General features: G+C 49.8%; 1 protein-coding gene across 1 annotated transcript in view; it reads left to right on the top strand.

Annotated features, from left to right (window-relative positions):
* Positions 1-13,052: 13,052 nt before the first annotated feature.
* Positions 13,053-18,116, top strand: part of Pacsin2 (protein kinase C and casein kinase substrate in neurons 2) — an 89,850-nt gene continuing 84,786 nt past the window's right edge. The window contains exon 1 of the mRNA XM_021183002.2: positions 13,053-13,161. The gene's annotated coding sequence lies outside the window, so the exon portion shown is untranslated. The remainder of the gene's footprint in view (positions 13,162-18,116) is intronic.

The raw sequence follows: 18,116 nt of genomic DNA, 5'->3' as shown, positions 1-18,116 counted from the left end.
TGGACAAAACAGTCAGACCGTAGCCAGAGCAGCAGGGATGAGGGTGTTCCATCCGTTTGGATACAGGCTGTCTGGGGTGGCTTCTGGATGGAGCTGGTTTCCAGACTGTGCTCCGCATAACAGTGAATGGACAGAAACAGTGCAGGAGGGTGGAGAATAACTTGGGGGTCACTTCACAAAGGCCATGAGGGGCAGATGATGAAAAATGCCTGGTTGAAGAATTCAGACCCTTTTTTGTAGGCACTAGGCAGCCATTGGATGTTTTTGAGGAGCGAGAGCTGGTTCTTCGAGAAGCGGGGATGTACTGGCTAGTTTTTTTTAATCAACTTGACACAGCTAGAGTTATCACAGAGAAAGGAGCTTCAGTTGAGGAAATGCCTCCATGAGATCCAACTGTAAGGCATTTTCTCAATTAGCGATCAAGGGGCAAAGGCCCCTTGTGGGTGGTGCCATCTCTGGGCTGGTAGTCTTGGTTCTATAAGAGAGCAGGCTGAGCAAGCCAGGTGAGGCAATCCAGTAAAGAACATCCCTCCATGGCTTCTGCATCAGCTCCTGCTTCCTGACCCGCTTGAGTTCCAGCCCTGACTTCTTTCTGTGATGAACAGCAGTGTGGAAATGTAAGCCGAATAAACCCTTTCCTCTCCAACTTGCTTCTTGGTCATGATGTTTGTGCAGGAATAGAAACCCTGACTAAGACAGGTGAGGATGGTCCTGATGATGCTTCTCAGGGAAGGTAGCCAGGAGCTGAGGGTTTGAGAAGGGAGTTCCACCCAGGAAGACTGCAGATAGAGAGCAGGGAGCGGTCCTCAGCGGCAGGAAAGGGGTTGGCACCTTCAAAGAACCGGCTTTCTCAAAGGGACTGACTTGTATGGAGAGGTCATTTGCTCACAGCTATAACATAAAACTGTTTCAAGGTAACAACCTAATGACGGGGGTGGGGGGGAATCCACCAGCTGTTCCAGTTTCTGTATCTTCTACTAGCTAAGGAGAAATCAGAAACTGTCAGAGTGACTAGAATGGAGGTCTACAATGCGTGTGGCAGATGGTGCCTGCTTGTGATCCCAGCCACCCCACAAGTAAAAACAGGAAGTTCAAGGTCACTCGTCCTTCTCTCCATCGAACTTTCGAACAAAACAGTCCATAGGAATCTGGGCTTATAGGACTTCTTCTCCAGTGAGCAGAAGGGCAGGGCTTGGAGGTTTTTTGGGGGTTTTATTTTGTTTGTTTGTTGTTGTTTTTGCTTCCATTTTTCCAACTAGGACACAAGGCTCATTCACTGCTCAGCCCGGCTGTGGACAAGCAGCCAGGTCTTTGCTTTCAAGACTCTGGGGTCGGCCAGGCCATGGTGGCGCATGCCTTTAATCCCAGCACTTGGGAGGCAGAGACAGGCGGATTTCTGAGTTCGAGACCAGCCTGGTCTACAGAGTGAGTTCCAGGACAGCCAGGGCTACACAGAGGAAACCCTGTCTCAAAAACCAAAAAAAAAAAAAAAAAAAAAAAAAAAAAAAAAAAGAGACTCTGGGTCAAGTGGACGGGTGAGAAAGGAACAGCTCAGAGGAAGGAGGGTAGGGAGGAGCTGGTGCCTGCTGCTGAGGGCTCAGGGAGTGACACTGTGTGGGGTGGTCTAGAAGGGCTGGCTGGAGGGTGCAGGTGACTCCTCCCGGACTGGAAAGGGCATGTGCTCCAAAGGGTCAGAACGGCTCGGGGATCTCCCAGGCTGAGCTGCTAGAGTCCGGTCCACTTCCATAGGAAGGCTGCAGAGCTGTGGCTGGGGCCCTAGCTGCCCAGTACCTCCCCTGGTCCTCATCTGGACCATCAGCGTCTCCTTGTGTTACTCCATTCCCATGGATGCCAGATAAGTTTCTTTCATCTTGCAGGCTAGCATATCATTGACATCATTCAGGGACGCCAAACCAGGAACTCAAACGGGACAGGAAACTGGAGGCAGGAGCTGATGCAGAGGCCATCAGTGAGTGTTGCATAGTAGACTGGCTTGCTCATGATGCCTTGCTCACCCTGCTTGCTTATAAAACCTAGAGCTACCAGCCCAGCGGTGGTCCCGCCCACAATGGGCTGGGCCTTTCCCCCACTGCCAGCACATTTGATAAATTTGACTTTCTGGAGGAATCTCTGCCACCTTTATGCTTTTCATGCCAACCTGGATTCTCTGAGCCTGTTTCCTTGGGGAGGGTCTGTGACATGAGAGTGACAGTTACAGTTATTCCAGCCTGCCATTTGGGTAGGAGCAGTGGCTGAACCTGTACACTTGGACCTGGGCCCAGAGTTTGTTGCCTCGGAGCTATTCTTAGCAGAGAATATGACACACCTGCTGGTAGGAGCTGCCCTCTCCCTTCCCATTGTCCCCTGGGCAGACCCTGCCCAAGGCCCTTAGCTAATAAAGAACAGCCGGTGTGGTGGAGCCAAGGGAGGGTGTGTCCTGTGCTGGGAGAGCCCTGGGCTGGGTGACGGCTGAGTCATAGCTATAAAGCTGGGGGTGTGTCCTGTCCCGGTGACACCAGACACCCACATCCGGCCGGGAGGGGGTTGTGTCTCCTGCCTCACCTCCAAAGGAGCTCAAACAGAAAGGCTTTGAGAGCCACAAGAAGCCGGGAGGCAAGTGGAAATTTTTGCCCAGCAGCAGCCCGGGCTTAGGAGCATCAACCCACAGCCCACACCGTAGCCTGGCTGGTCACTTGGACTGGAGTGGCGTTCTCAGTTGCAGATAGACTTGTAGCAACCCCCTACCATGTTCCAGGCACTCCTTGATCCCCTGCCTCAAGGCCACAGCCCACACCGATGATCACCTTCCTGGAGTGTTCTTCTCTTCCCCTACAGAATCCTCCTCTGCCCTGAGACCCAATTAAAACACACCTTGCTGCTGAGGCTGAGGCCTGTCACTGTCAAGATACCATTGCCGGGCTGGTGAGATGGCTCAGCGGGTAAAAGCACACTGACTGCTCTTCCAGAGGTTATGAGTTCAAATCCCAGCAACCACATGGTGGCTCACAACCATCCGTAATGAGATCTGACGCCCTCTTCTGGTGTGTCTGAAGACAGCTACAGTGTACATACTTACATATAATAGTAAATAAATTTAAAAAAAAAAAAAAAAGATACCATTGCCGTAGTCCCTACCCATCCTGGCCATTTCAATCACGCCAGTACCCAAGCCAGACTTGTCTTTCTGTCACGTTTCCCTCTTGCCACATAAGCCATCAGTCTTCCCCTACTCAAGCTGAGGAGTGTTACTGTATTATTATTTTTTTATTGTTTTGTGTGTGTGTGTGTGTGTGAGAGAGAGAGAGAGAGAGAGAGAGAGAGAGAGAGAGAGACCATGTACACTGGACTGTGTGTGGTCAGAGGACGACTTTCAATGTTAGTTCTGTGGCTTCCTGAGACCAAATTCAGGTTACCAAAGCTTGCACAATGTCTTGAGGGTTCTATAGCTGCGATGAAACACCATGACCAAAAGGAAGTTACAGAGGAAAGGATGTGGAGGAAAGGAATATGGCTCACACTTCCACCTCACTGGTCATCACTGAAGGAAGTCAGGATAGGAACTCAAACTGGCCAGGAACCTGGAGGTACGAGCTAAGGCAGGGACCATGGAGGGGTGCTGCTTACTGGCTTGCTCAGCCTGCTTTCTTTTCCTTTCTTTTCTTTCTTTCTTTCTTTCTTTCTTTCTTTCTTTCTTTCTTTCTTTCTTTCTTTCTTTTTCTTTCTGAGACAGGGTTTCTCTGTGTAGCCCTGGCTGTCCTGGAACTCACTTGGTAGACCAGGATGGCCTCGAACTCAGAAATCTGCCTGCCTCTGCCTCCCGAGTGCTGGGATTAAAGGCACATGCCACCACCGCCCAGCTCAGCCTGCTTTCTTAAGGCACCCAGGACTGAACCAGCCCAGGGATGGCCCCACCTACAATGGGCTGGGCCCTCCCCCATCGATCACTAATTAAGAAAATGCCTTACAACTGGATCTTATGGAGGCCTTTTCTCAATGGAAGTTCCCTCCCCTCATATGACTTTAGCATGTGTCAAATTGATATAAAACTAGGTAGCACACATCTTAGGATTTTTGGGTTTGGTTGGTTGGTTTTGGGGATTTTGTTTGCTTGGTTTTGGCTTTGAGACAGGCTCTTACATAGCTCAAAGTAGTTTTGAACCTACTATGTGGCTAAGGGTGACTTTGGACTCCTATTGTGCCTGCTTTTATCTTCTAAGTGTTAGGATTAGAGGCATGCACTGCCACATGCCTGTGTTTAATTCTCAATTTTACTTTAAAAACTGTTTCTGGAAAAAAAAAAAAAGTTCTTCCTATGTAGCCCAAGCTTTTCTGAGACCCATGATCCTCCTGCCTCTGCCTCCCCAGGGCTGGGATTATAGTTGTGAACACAGAGTGCAGATTTTTAGGGTAGTGGCAGGACTCTGTAGGATAAGGGTAGGCCCAGGAATTGGTCAAGCCCCGTGGAAAACAACACAGAGCATAACCCCTACTGTGTGCTGTGGACTTCAGTCAGTAGCGATATACTAGTGTTGATCAGTCATTTGTAACAACTGTGCCCACTGACTTACGATCTAAGTGACAGATGGTGGCGAGAGGGGTAGAGGGGAGATCACAGGAGAGGAGTGAGTGCAGACATGAGGAAAATCACCTCTGTGCCCACTGACCTGAGATCTCAGTGATGGATGCTGGTGATAGGGGTAGAGGGGAGAGGAGAGGTGTGCAGGTATGTGGGAAATCACTGCTACATCCTCCATCCCTCCTCCATGTCCCACCTTACCCCACATCAGAGACAGGGTCTCATGTCACCTGTGTGCTGGGGTGGGGGGCGGCTTGAACTTGCTGTGTAACCGAGGATGACCTTGAAGTTCTGTTCCTCTTGCCTCCACCTCCTGACATTGCAGACATCTGACAACAGGCTCAAAGTCTAAGATACTGAAAATGGAATCAAGGTAAGCGCTCCACTGACTGACTGAGCTCTGCTCCCAGCAGATCTCTGGATCTACACAGTAGTAAATTCCAGTACAGCCAGGGCTATGTAGAGAAAGACCCTATCCTCCCAAAACAAGAACTAACAACCAAAATTAAAAATGATCTACTTTACTTTTAATTATGTGTGGAGGTAGGGTATGCATCTGACGGCCCATGCCTAAGGGCCGGCAGAGCGTGGCTCCTGAAACTGGAGTTCCAGGGAGTTGTGAGCTGTCAGACAGCGGTACTGGGAGACACAGTCTGGTCCTCACCAAGAGCAGTAAGCATTCATAACCACCAAGCCATCTCTCCAGTACCTTAATGGACCTTTCTAAAGAGTGGTTTTAGGTTTACAGAAAAATGAATGAACTCACAGAGATCCACCTGTCTCTGCCTCCAAAGTGCTGAGGTTAAAGGCATGCGCCAAGTCCATCTGAGGACTGGTTTTAAAATGTCGGGTGATAAAATAAAACTTAGCTATCTCTCTAAGCACAGAGAACGCTGTTCCAGCTGTGTCTCTGCCTTCCTCTGAAGACACATTCCCTTAACAGTCTCCTTCTTCCCTCCCCAAAGGCCTCAGCCATAGCAGGTATGCAAGAGCTTTGGTTGAATCCCCATCATGGAATTCCTAGGTGCTGTGCAACCTGGTCACAAGCAACATGAACAGACAGTTTCCAAAGAATCATTTGGATGGCTGTGCTGGGTCAGGAGACTTGGTCATGCTTAGCAATGGTATAGGAGGCTCTTAGCGAGTAGGGCAGAGCTGGCTAGGTTCAGCCTCCCTTTTGCGGGGCTTGGATAAGGAATGCCCGTTGCATTGTGGGAAGTTCTGACTGTGGGGGCTGTCGTGTGAGTGCCTGGTTCCCAGGCGGTCCTTGGCAGGGTCTGGCACTGGGTAGTTAGCTGTCTGGGCACACTGCTGGAATGCTCTGACCTGTGATTAGCCAGGCCAGGCTTGGCTCTCCCTGCTGCCCACATGATACTCCCATCAGCCTTAATGAGTGCACGTGCTGCAATCTGAAACTGGAGCCAGGGCTGGAACCAGTTGCACAGAAATAGAAGTGTCACAACAGGAAGGGTGCGTCCAGAGTCTGCCAAGGGACAGCTGGGTTCAGGGACGGGGGGGGGGGAGTTGGCTGCTCCTCTGTCCACCCCCAATCCCCGGCCACCTGGGAGCTTCTGAGATCCATATGCCTAGAGGAAGACGGTTGAGATCACCTTGCTGGATTTGGGCCCTTCTGGCCTCCCTAGCCTTGGCCTTACCCTGGAAGGAGGATCGTGTGCTACCACTCCAACCACACACATTCCCATTACTGACTGACCTTCAGGCACCTTCCCAACCCTGCTTATCTCTGAGGACCTACTCTGGCGTCTCCCAGGACCTGATGTGCCCTGCTCAGGTGTCTCTTTCCCGCCCGGCTCCTATCTTCTTTCCTGCTGTCCCATCTAGCAGGGGACGTTGGGAGGTGAGGTTGTGTAGCAAGGGACCTACCTACCCCGTGTCTGTTGAATTTAGTTCCAAGGGGAGAGGGGAAAGAACATTGGAGAAATTGGGAGGTGGAGGCAAGTTTGAAAGGGGTCCCTGACTACTGGGTGGAGGACCTGGTGCAGCTCTCCTCACTTCCCCAGGTCTGACTGCCTCAGCTTGGTAGGACCAAAGGTCCCCTCTGTCACCTTTGCACTTTGTGGCTCTGGATTCCAAATGTTCAACATATCTTCCTCTGGTCACTCTCTGTCACTGACTGCCCAATAGTGGGTAGTTTGGGGCATGAAATCTTTTTTTTTTTTTTTTTTTTTGAGACAGGGTTTCTCTGTATAGCCCATGGCTGTCCTGGAACTCACTCTGTAGACCAGTCTGGCCTTGAACTCAGAAATCCACCTGCCTCTGCCTCCCGAGTGCTGGGATTAAAGGCGTGCGCCACCACGTCCGGCAGGGGCATGAAATCTTATTCTGTGCTTTGTTTTCTTTTATGGGATGAATTTATTTTTTTTTTTCCGAGCCATGAATTTATTTTTATGCACGTGTTTTGCCCGCCGGTGTGCAGGTGCATCAAGTAAGATGCCTGATGCCTTCGGAGGTCGGAAGATGATGTTGGATTCCCATGAACTGAGTTACGAATGGTTGTGAGCCACTGTGTGGATGCTGGGATCCTAGCCCAGGACTCCTACAAAAGCACCAGGTGCTCTTAACCACTGAGTGACATTCACTGCACACATGCCTCCGGAGGAAGAGAGAAACCCACCATCATGTGATTATGAGCGCACTGGGTGGGACACAGCTCTAAGTCACATGATTGAAACCCATGGTATCTCCCATCCTGCTTGGGCCCACTATCCTTGTTGGCAGCATCTTCTCCTTGTTCTCTTCTTTCCCCTTTCTTTCCTCCCCTTCCCCACCCCTTGCTTTGAGGTAGGTTTCATGTACCCCAGGCTGGCCTTACCTTATTTATCCAAGGATACTCTTGAACTTGTAATCCTCCTGCTTCTACCTTCTAAATGCTGGGATTACAGGAGTGGGAGATCACGCCTGGCATCTGTGGTGCTGAGGACTGAACTCGGGCTTTCTGTGTACTAGGCAAACAGTCTACCGACTGAGCCACATCCTCAGCCCCCATTAAATATAATCTTTCTGTGTTGTGAATATGTGGGATGTGTGTGTGCATGTATGTGTGAGTATGTCTGTGGTATATGTATGTATATGTATCTGTGATGTGTGTGTGTGTGTGTGTGTGTGTGGTGTGGGTGTCAGTCCTTGCCTTCTGGCTTGAGACAGGATATGCTTGTGACTTGCCCCCGTGTGTTTCCCAGGCACTCTCCTGTGTCTGCCTCCCATGTCCTTCTAGGAGCACTGGGACTGCAGATGCTCTTCTATGTCCAGCTTGTTCTGGGAAACCAAACTGAGGTCTGCAGGAGGATGGGGCAACTCACTTTACTCCTGAGCCATCTCCCTGACCCAGGTCCATTATCTCCGGCAGATCCCGAGGGAAACTGAAGTGGGTGCCACAATCAAGCATCCACTCATGCAGAGTTGCCTAAACTTGGACTGGAGTTGGTCTCACCTGCTTGCTGCGCCCACAGGGCTGTCTGAGATGGAATGTGGGTGCTAAGTAGTCCCAGCTAGGGTGGAGGCTCCCCCAAGGGAGATGACGTGAGGGTCGAAAGGGAACCTGGGCGGGTCATCTGAGAATGCAGATGACAGGGCAGGACAGGCAAGCTGGAGGAAGGGGACATGGATGTCATCTGTCTGTGGTGACAGACAGCAGCAGACAGGTGGTGCTGGCTGAGCCAGGCCAGCTCTGTCCACTCTTAGGAAGAAAGGGAGGTGGGGACCTCAGCTGCTTGTTTCCCCCCACCCCTTCCATTCTATTCAGGCCAGGAGGCAGCTCTGAGGCATAGATGCATCCTGGCATGGGCTGGCACCCAGCGCTGGTGGAGCAAACCTTCACTGCTCATGACACTAAACACTTCCCATATAGGCAGAACTGCTTTCTACAGCCATTCCGAGGGAGGCCCAGCTGTCCTCGTTCTCCAATCAGACAAGCCTGCTGAGGCTGAGGAGTGACAGGCAGGCTTGCCCAGTCTTCTGACTTAGAGAAATGATGGGGGAGGCTTTGAAATTCACCTTTGTCCCAGAATGTCCGATAAACTCTTGGGCCATGAGCTTACTGGGCATTTTTCTCTTACGCTCTTCTTCTCCATTCCTGCCTTCCTTCTCTAGAGTATCTCTAAGGTACCATCTCTAAGGTATCGTTATAAAATATATGGGAGATGGAAGAGTAGATAGGAGAGTGCACACCTGGCCTTCCTCCAGTTGCTATTGCCGTGGCAACAGTTACTTGGAGGTGACTGACAAAGGACCACAGCATCAACCTGGGGGGTTGAAAACAATGATGCTTAAAATCAAAGCTCTGGCAGGGGCGGTTGATAAGGAGAGGGAGGGCGTCCTGCCAATACGGATTCCATTCTGAATCCCAAGTGTCATTTTACAACTTGCAGGCTCCATAGCCCATGGTCCAAAGAGCATCTTTGATTGCAGTGAAAGAATGTGAGAATGTTCCAAATTTTTACAAGTGTGTGTGTGTGTGTGTGTGTGTGTGTTTTTGTGTGTGTGTGTGTGTGTGCCCTTAGAGGCCAGAAGACAGAGCAGGATAGTTGCAGTACAAGCCTTGAATCCCAGGACTCAGGAGGCAGAGGCAGGCAGATCTCTGTGAGTTTGAAGCCAGCCTGGTCTACAGATAGAGTTCCTGGACAACCAAGGCTACACAGGGAAGCCCTGTCTGAAAACCAAACAAAACAGAACATTTTAAGATAGGGTCATGTGTCGATCAAGTGGCTTTCTTCATCCTCCTTCCTCTGTCTCCCAAATAAAAGGAAATTAGGCTTGCACTACTGCATATGACTGCTGCTGTGTGGAGTTAGAGTCTGGCTGAGTTCAGAGTGGTTTTGAACTCTTGTTCCTCCTGCCTCTACCTGAATGGTGGTCAGGTTAAGGTGCGTACTGCCATGGCCAGCTCCACAGGAAGTTATTTTTGTAACTTTCATCAAGTCAAGTCTGGGCCTTATTGGGTCTTCATTCAAGTTTTACTTGGTCCAACTCGGCACAAATGGTAGCCCTGTGCTAGAGACCCTCCACATGGGTTTTCCACTTAGTAGAAGTTAGAGTTTCCACCAGGATCTATGCCCTGAAATAGTGGGAGGCAGAAGAAGCAGTAGAGATGTAGAACAGACACACCTGTAAGATGTTTTGTAATCCCAGCTCCTGGGAGATGGAGGCAGGAGGATCAGGAGTTCAAGGTCACCCTTGGCTATCCAGTGAGTCCTGGCCAGTTCGGGCGCTGCAGACACTTTGCCTTAGTTGTCTGTCAGAAGGCAGTGAGATGTCTCAGCCAATAAAAGTGCTTACTCTCTAGTCTGATGACCCGAGTTTGATCCCTGGGCCCCACAAGGTGGAAGGAGTGGACTTTCTCCTCCAGTGGGTTGACCTCTGACCTTTCCCACATGTCCTGTGCAGTGCATACACACATACGGATAATCAGTTAAAAGAAAAAAAAAAAAACAAAACCACCAATTGAGGATTGTATGTAAGTGGACCTACATGGCTTCATCAAGTGCTGGCCACACCCTCTTAGGGATACTCCATTCATAGGTTGTGCCGTGTCCCTCCATCTTAGGGCCCATGAGGGTGAATGCAGGCAGCACGTGAGAGTGGAGTGCTGTACTTGCCTGTCTTTATCTATGAGTCTATGTACACAGGCCAAAGAATAAAGCATTTAAGCAGGCAAGGGCGGGGTGGCAGCTTCCTAATTGGTGACACATTCATTCCACAAATTTGGCAGCAGTGTGCTTCATTCCTAGGTAGATCCAGGACTGTGTTCTTCTGGTCCCCAACTGTTAACGTTTTTTGGTGTCTCCAAATTTAATGACTCGTTTGGATGGTGCCGGAAATGGGTCCCAGGGTCTTGTGAACTGAGCCATACCCTCCAATTGTGTGTGTGTGTGTGTTTAGTGCCCTGACCTTTATATGCATGTACAGAGGCCAGGAGATTAGCTTTGGGTATCTTCCTCTATGACTCTCCCAAGTTATTTATTTATTTATTTATTTATTTATTTGAGGCAGAGTCTTTCAGTGAATCTGGGACTCTTCCTGTCAGTTAGGCTGGCTGGCTAGAAAGTCCCCCCAACATTTGCATTATACATGCCTGCTACTCTAGCTTTTTACCCAGTTTCTGGGAATCGGAACTCGGATCTTCATGTTGGTGCCATAAGTACTTTACCCACAGAACCGTCTCTCCTGCATGCCAATCCCAACTGAGAAATGAAAGCCTAGTGGAGCTTGGTAGTGCAAGCCTTTCACTTCCAGCACGTAGGAGGCAGGTCTCTTGTGAGTTTTGAAGCCAGCCTGGTTGGTAGTGAGACCCTGCCTCAAACAAAATAAATAAGGAAAATAAATACAAGTGGAAGTACTTTCATCGACGAGAGAGACCCTGAGACAAGGTCAGCACCCACTGGCCACCCTGAGAGCCTGGCAGGCTCACTAGTCCTGGCCTTTCCTGGACTTCTGTTTTATAGTTGAGAAAATCAAACCCCAAAGAAGGGAAGGAACTTGCAGGGTGGAGTGGCCATTTGCTGCCAAGCAACCCTCCCTACCATACATATCTCTTCGCTTCTTGCATGCCTGAAGTGCTCCAGCCGAGAGGAACCCCTTTCTCCCTGTAGAGCTCATTGCTTTCTGGGAGGTCTTTGCTCTCTGTCTTATTCTATCCACCTTGGGACAGTAAAAATGTCACTGTGTTTGATATTGTTGCCCCTTGTCTTTGCTAGGTTCACCGAACACTTGCGAGCTGCTCCCCCCACCTTGTATTCTTTTGTTTTGTTTTGATGAGACAGGGTCTCGATATGTAGCCTTGGCTGTCCTGACTCTCACTATGCAAACCAGGCTGGACTTGAACTCACAGAGCTCTGCCGGCCTCTGCCTCCTGAGAGCTGGGATTAAAGGCATGTACCACCATGCCTGACTATCTCTACTTCTAGACATTGGAATTACTGAGATGATTTTTTTTTTCTTGAAGGAGTCACAGACATCATTGTTAAAAGGGTATTTTACAGGCAATACAGCTGCCTCTGGGTATTTAAATAAACACATATTGAAAATGTTGGTCACTGTGAGGATATGAGTGGGGGAGGTTATTTTATATTTTCTGGGTGGGGGAGGGGCAAGGTCTCATATAGCTTAGGCTGACCTGAATTCTCTATGTAGTTGAGGATGACTGTGAATTCCTGATCTTTCTGCCTCTACCTCCTAAATGTAGCTGGGGATGACCTCAAACTCCTGACCCTCCTGTTCTACCTTCCAAGTGCTACCTACTACATCTACCTTTTCTGTTTTGTTTTGTTTGCAGGGAGGTTGAGGCAGGGTCTTATTATATATTCTAGGCTGACCTTACTTTTTTTCTTTCTTTCTTCCAATTACTCGGTTGCGTAGGCTGCCTGGAGCTCTCAGCCATTCTCCTGTGTCAGCCTCTTGAGTTCTGGGATTACAGACACTAGCCACTGTCTGCCATCATTTACTCTTTACTCCATACAGTTCCCAGAAAGTTACCTGCTGTCAGTTTCTCAGACCCTCACCCACGCATCACTTACTGTCCTCCTGGTCGGGACTGTGTGAGGTAGTGCTCAGCGAGGTATTAGCCGTTTTGGCTCATTATTTCTCTTTGCTCATAGGGCCAACCTCCTATCAGGCAGCGCTATGTGAAAAGCAGAAAGTCTGTATATTGTCTGGTGCTCTGATGGTCATATCTGCATCCTCTGGAGGGAAGTTTCTCCACCCCACTTCCTCTTCTTTTTTGTGTTTAAGACCAGGGCTCACTATGTAGCCTTGGTTAGCCTGGAACACACTATGTAGACCACAGTGGCCGTGAACGCAGAGATCCACCTGCCTCTGCCTCCTTAGTGCTGGGATTAAACGCGTGCGCCACCATCCCTGGCTTGGAGGAAACTTTCTAAAAAAAAAAAAAAAAAAAGAATCGTGTGTATGAGTGTTCGTATGTCTGTACCTCGTGCGTGCCTGGTACCAACAAAGGCCAGAAGAGGGCGTCAGATAACCCTCCAACTGGAATTTCAGACCATGGTAAGCCTCTATGTAGGTACTTGGAATGGAATCCGGGTCCTCTAGAAAAGCAGCAATTTCTCCAGATCCGAGGAAACTTTCTCAAAGTCCACCTTATCTGAATTATCGATCAGGGACCGCAGTTCTTCTGGGTGCTAGGGAAACCACAAAACTCTGGCCCACTTTAAAAAAAGTCCTTTAGTCCCGGACCTTTGGGCGTTTCTCAGGGAGTGACCCGTGTTGGCCTCTCAGCGGCTTAAGTAGTAGCTCCTCGTTTGACTGACAGGAGAGGCCGCTAATGCTAGCCCAAGGTAGTGCCTTTAGCTTCTGGGGGCGTGCCGCCTCCGCTTTAGTCTATCCAATCCGGAGCGCCGCTGGGCAGAAGGGCGGGGTCTGGAGGCCGGCAGCCAATAGGGCGAGCACAGCGGGCGCGGCGGGGGCGGCGCGGTCTCGGCTGGCGGCAGAAGCGGCTGCGGCGGGTCTGGGCAGGGCCGGGGAGCTCGGCCGGAGCGGAACGGGAAGGGGTCGGAGTCGCAGCCCGGCCGGGGCGGCGTGCTCAGTGGGACCCGAGGCGAACGGCGGCCGAGGTGAGGGGTGCGCCTCGACGGTTGGGACACGGGTCGGTGGCCGCGCCTACCCCTGTCAGGCCGCGCTGGGGCCGAGCGCGCGGGGCCGCGCCGCTCGAAACTTCTAGTCCGCGCGCGGGGGGCCACGCGCCGGCGGGCGGAGCCCGGGAGGCCCGAAGGGCGGCCGGAGCGGACGAGTCCCACGCGGACGCACTCATGGGGCGCTTTGCAGACTCTGCCTTCCATTTCCGTCCTTCCCACACTCGGTGTCCGCCGTGGTGAGAGCCAAGTCTGACCGGTGAACACGAACTAGGGGTGTGAGGCGAGACAGGAAAGGCTGCATGCTGTCCTTTTTGACTTTCATAGTTTTCGAGACTCAGTGGATCCGAATCGTCAGTTCCCTCTTACCTCCCGTGGGGGCTCTAGAGCCGCGTTCTTCTCTTCCCAAAGACCCCAGGCTTGCGGACCCCCTCTGAGAAGGTCCACTTTTCTATTTTTTCCAGGAGTGGATCCAGAGGAGCTGGCTGGGGATCTCAAGGCTTTAGAGGTTAGACCTGGAAGTAGACACGCCCCAGGGGTGCTGCGTTCTTGTTGGGTCCTTGAGGGAAGATAGTTTTGGTCCGGGCTGTGTGCACCATCCCTGGCCCTTGTCGTCTTCCCTCGACCGCAGCTGTCCTGAGGTTTAGTGATGAAGGGGGAGTAGGTTGCTGACAGTCTCCAGGGCTACTCATTAGCGGTTTAGCAAAAACACTTCTGCACTGTCCTGATGTAAATCTATTTAATCCCGAGTTGTGGACGTGAGCTCACACCTTCCTAACCCCTGCAGGTTTTCCACTTTGCTTAAGTTCTGGTATTGCACCTCTGGGATTGTCAGCTTGGAGCCCCTGGTGAAGGGATGAGCCAGGTGAACTGGGTTCTGTGTTAGCCTCCCTCTTCTGTCCCTGGGTGCTCAGATTCACTTTTCCACATAAGTCCTGATTTGAGAGTCAGCGTAGTTGGGATTCTCCTAACTTTCCTGGAACACTCTAGTCTGTGCATTTACACTGAACTGTAGAGTTTGGCAGTCTCCGTGGTGAAGCTATGCTACTTGAGCCGTGAGGCCACTACTTGAAAAACTTGTGTGATGTGTGCAGTTTAGAGGCTTTAAAGAAACTGATCATTGGACTGATGGGTATTTATTACTTGGGAAAGTAGCTGAGCACAGAGGAGTAGCTGACTGATTAGATCTGTCCTCTCTGCGCAGGATTTTTAAAGACTCATTGGACTAGAAATGGTATTTTAGTTCATGCTGTTTGGGGAGCTAGGGTTTATTATTTCCGATCATAATAATTAGTGTAAAAGTGTGTGTATGTAAGAAACACATCTAAGTTTCCATGCTGTCTGTAGAGAGAGGTGCCACTGGCTTTTCTTTAGTCCTGAGTGCCAGTACAGGTTTCTAATGGCCAGGCATTTCTAGGGGGGAACAGAGGGGGCTTGCCCTTAGTTTTAAGGGGTTTTGTTTTGGACACAGGGTCTCACTGAGTAGACCAGGTTGGCTTGGACTTTTCAGAGATCTGCCTGCCCCTGCCTCTTGAGTGCTGAGATTAAAGGTGTATTACACCATACCTGGCCACCCTTAATCTTTTTATTCTTTTCTTTTACCTGAAAGTCCATGCTGATGGGTTAAGGCCTGATTCTTAGGCTTCCTGGTTCTGAAAGGGGGTCATCACTCGGTCGTTGCAGGATGTTATGGACTATCAAATAACAGTAATAAAATTGCTAACCGTTGTGGCACCATGTGAAGCATACGTGAGTGCTCTCTGGCCAGCTTCACCTGAAACCAACCGCTCAGCTGACTCTGGCCTGCCTTATCTACCATCCCATTGTACCTGGCTTCCTGGAAGCCACCCTTTAGATTATGTAGGTAATAATCATGTTCACATGAGCCGAAGTGCCTGCTCAGTTTTTTTCCAGTTGGGAGCTACAGCTGCATACTTGAAGGCAGCAGAGGGAGGCAGGGCTGAGGTATGCAGTCGATTTGTATACTAGGGGCAGAGTCATTTATGGCCTCTGCACACCCACCTCACACCTGAAAGTAGACCCGAGAGCACTGTCTAAATGGGCCTGAACTTGTCCCCGATGGCTCTCAATGGTGGCTGGTGGTCTTTGGGATGGCTGTCTGGGGATTTGTTTCCCTCCCCCTGCCCCCGAATTTTAATATCCAGATGGTTGTGCTGTCTGCTGACTAGAGGCCATCTTAACAAGGACAGGTCTCCCGGGGCTGGGAGATGCTCAGTCAGTGAAGCACCTGATGTGCAAACGTAAGGACCTGTGCTTGAACCCCCAGCAAAATATAAGGTGAGGACAGGGGATGGCTCAGTGGCTAAGAGCTGTAAGATCCTTACAAAGGACCTGGGTTTGAGTCACAGCACCCACATGGTACCACAGCCACCTGTAACTGCAGTCTCAGGGGATCCTATGTCCTCTGCTAACCTCTGAGGCACCAGGCATGTTTGTACACGGTGCACTTACAGACATACAGGCAAATGGCCATAACATAACATTAAGAGCTCTAATGCAAAATAAAGTGGACAGTCATCAAACTCTGTCCTGCACTTGCACACAGGTGCACACACAGAGTCGTTCTCCCACTGTGCACTTGCCTGTAATTCTACCCTTTGGGAGGCTGAGACAGGGAAACCTCTGGTCTGAGGCCGGCTTTGGACTGCCCAAAACACTCAAATCCTATAAATTTTCTCCTCTGAAAAAGGTTACAGAAAAAAACAAAAGGGAACTAGAGGTGGCTCACCAGTTAAGAGCACTAGTTAGACCTGGCTTCAATCCCAGCACCCACATGGTAGCTCACAGCTGCCCATTACGCCAGATCCTGGGGAATCCCATACACACATGGTGTACAGACACATGTGTAGGCAGAATACCCATTCACATAAAATAAAAAATAAAGGTTAAAAAACACCTAAACAAACAAACAAGGTCTTCATACTCAGGACAGAAGGGTGTTTAGGGATTCAAATTCCAGAGGACAAACAGTCCTTGGGTGGACAAACACTTCTACAAGGACATTCCAGGATACTTATGATGCCAACAACGCATCCACCACCAAGGAAGCAGAACCGAATGGAAAAAAACCCATGCTGGCATCCAGGAGCCCAAGTGTTGGACCCAGGATGGATGGACATCTGAGGTCATGGACTCTTACAAAGTAATGGTCAGGCCTGACACCACTTTCTTGTCACAGCCCTGTTAATGTTTGAGTGCAAAATGAGATAAAAATCCTTCAAAGTGTGTGTCCTCCGTGTATGTAAGTCAGCATTATCATTAGCTCCAGGATGACAAGGAAAATAGGATTACAGATTCTCTGAGGTGAGAGGCAGCTTAGGAAGGCTGTGCTCACCATGTCACCATCAGGTCAGGAGGGGCTGCTTAGGGCTGGAGTGTCACACTTCTCACCCGGGATGCTGGCCCCAACCCGTTCACATGTGTGCTTCCTTTCCTGGGATAGGGGTATCTCACAGCTGTCCTCAGAATTTTAAAGGTTAGAAGTGTCTAAGCCTCTCTTACAAATATGAAATTGGAAACCTTGAGCTCTGTGTATCCTAGCCTCTTAGTGGTGGGAAAGCTACAAAGAGGCCTAGGCCCCATCCATCTCCCCTCAGGTATTCCAGGATTGAGCCATTACATTAAAGCCAAATGTAATGGCTCAATCCTGTAATGTCAGCACTTGAAGGGCTGAGGCAGGAGGATTGCCTTGATTCTGAGGTCCAGGACAAGCCACAGAGTTGCAGGTGAGGTCCTGCCTCAATGTTCCAGCAAGGCTGTTTTGTCCTCAGTGGCTGAGGTCTCTGTCCGCTGAGTTAGCACTATGACCGCTGCTCTATTTCCTTGGCTAATGGAGTTCAGTGCTTAGATTAAAAAAAAAAATGTCTATTTTTAAGCTTGAAATTTTAAAAATGAACTTAGTAGTAGACTGCTTGCCTAGTGTGCAGCACATGAAGGGGAGGGAAGCTGGGGAGAAGCAGGTAAAGAGAAAAAGCAGGGGTTGGCAGAGTGACTCAGAAGGTAAGGGTGCCTGCCTGCCATCAAGCCTGACAGCCTGAATTCAGTCCCCGGAACCACAGAGAGAAGGAGAAAACTGATGACAGCTGACTCTTCCAGCGGTCCTCTGACTGCCACACGCACCAAGTAAATGTAATAAAATATAGTATCTTTATTAAAAGTACAAGTTCTTATTTTTTAAGTGAAAATTAAAAATCTGGACAAAAGCCAGGTGGTGATGGTGCATACCTTCAATCCCAACACGCAGGAGGCAGAGGCAGAGGCAGGTGAGTTTGAGGATAGCCTGGTCTATAGAGTGAGTTCCAGGATAGTCAGGGCTATATAGAGAAACCCTGTGTGGTAGGGGGAGAAGAATATCTGGACAGAGAGAAATGACTCAACAGGTAAAGGCACTTGCTGCCAAGCCTGCCAGTCTGAGTTCTATCCCTGTTAGCCCCATGGTGGGAAGGAAAGAAATAGCTCCGGCAAGTTGTCCTCTAATGCTCTAATGTATACATGCACACCACAGCGTGCATGCACATGCACACACACAATCTAAATGAAGTTTCCTTTAAAAAAATATAGTCCCTGTGTTCTGGTTTGGTAGTTATCTTTCAGGTACCTAGTAACCACAGAGATGCTAAAAAGAAAAGAGTGTCTGGTTGTGCAGAATAGTTAGAGAACTATCCTTTGTTAAGACAGGGTCTTACTACGTAACCCAAAGCCGGCCTCAGACCAGAGGTTTCCCTGTCTCAGCCTCCCAAAGGGTAGAATTACAGGCAAGTGCACCGTTGGAGAACTACTCTGTGTGTGCACCTGTGTGCAAGTGCAGGACAGAGTTTGATGACTGTCCACTTTATTTTGCATTAGAGCTCTTAATTTTATGTTATGGCCATTTGCCTGTATGTCTGTAAGTGCACCGTGTATAAACATGCCTGGTG

Source organism: Mus caroli, chromosome 15 (assembly GCF_900094665.2).
Source record: "Mus caroli chromosome 15, CAROLI_EIJ_v1.1, whole genome shotgun sequence".
In the NCBI taxonomy this organism is placed as follows: Eukaryota; Metazoa; Chordata; class Mammalia; order Rodentia; family Muridae; genus Mus; species Mus caroli.
The sequence above is the reverse complement of the archived record's forward strand: the minus strand, read 5'-3'. Positions and strand labels throughout refer to the sequence as shown.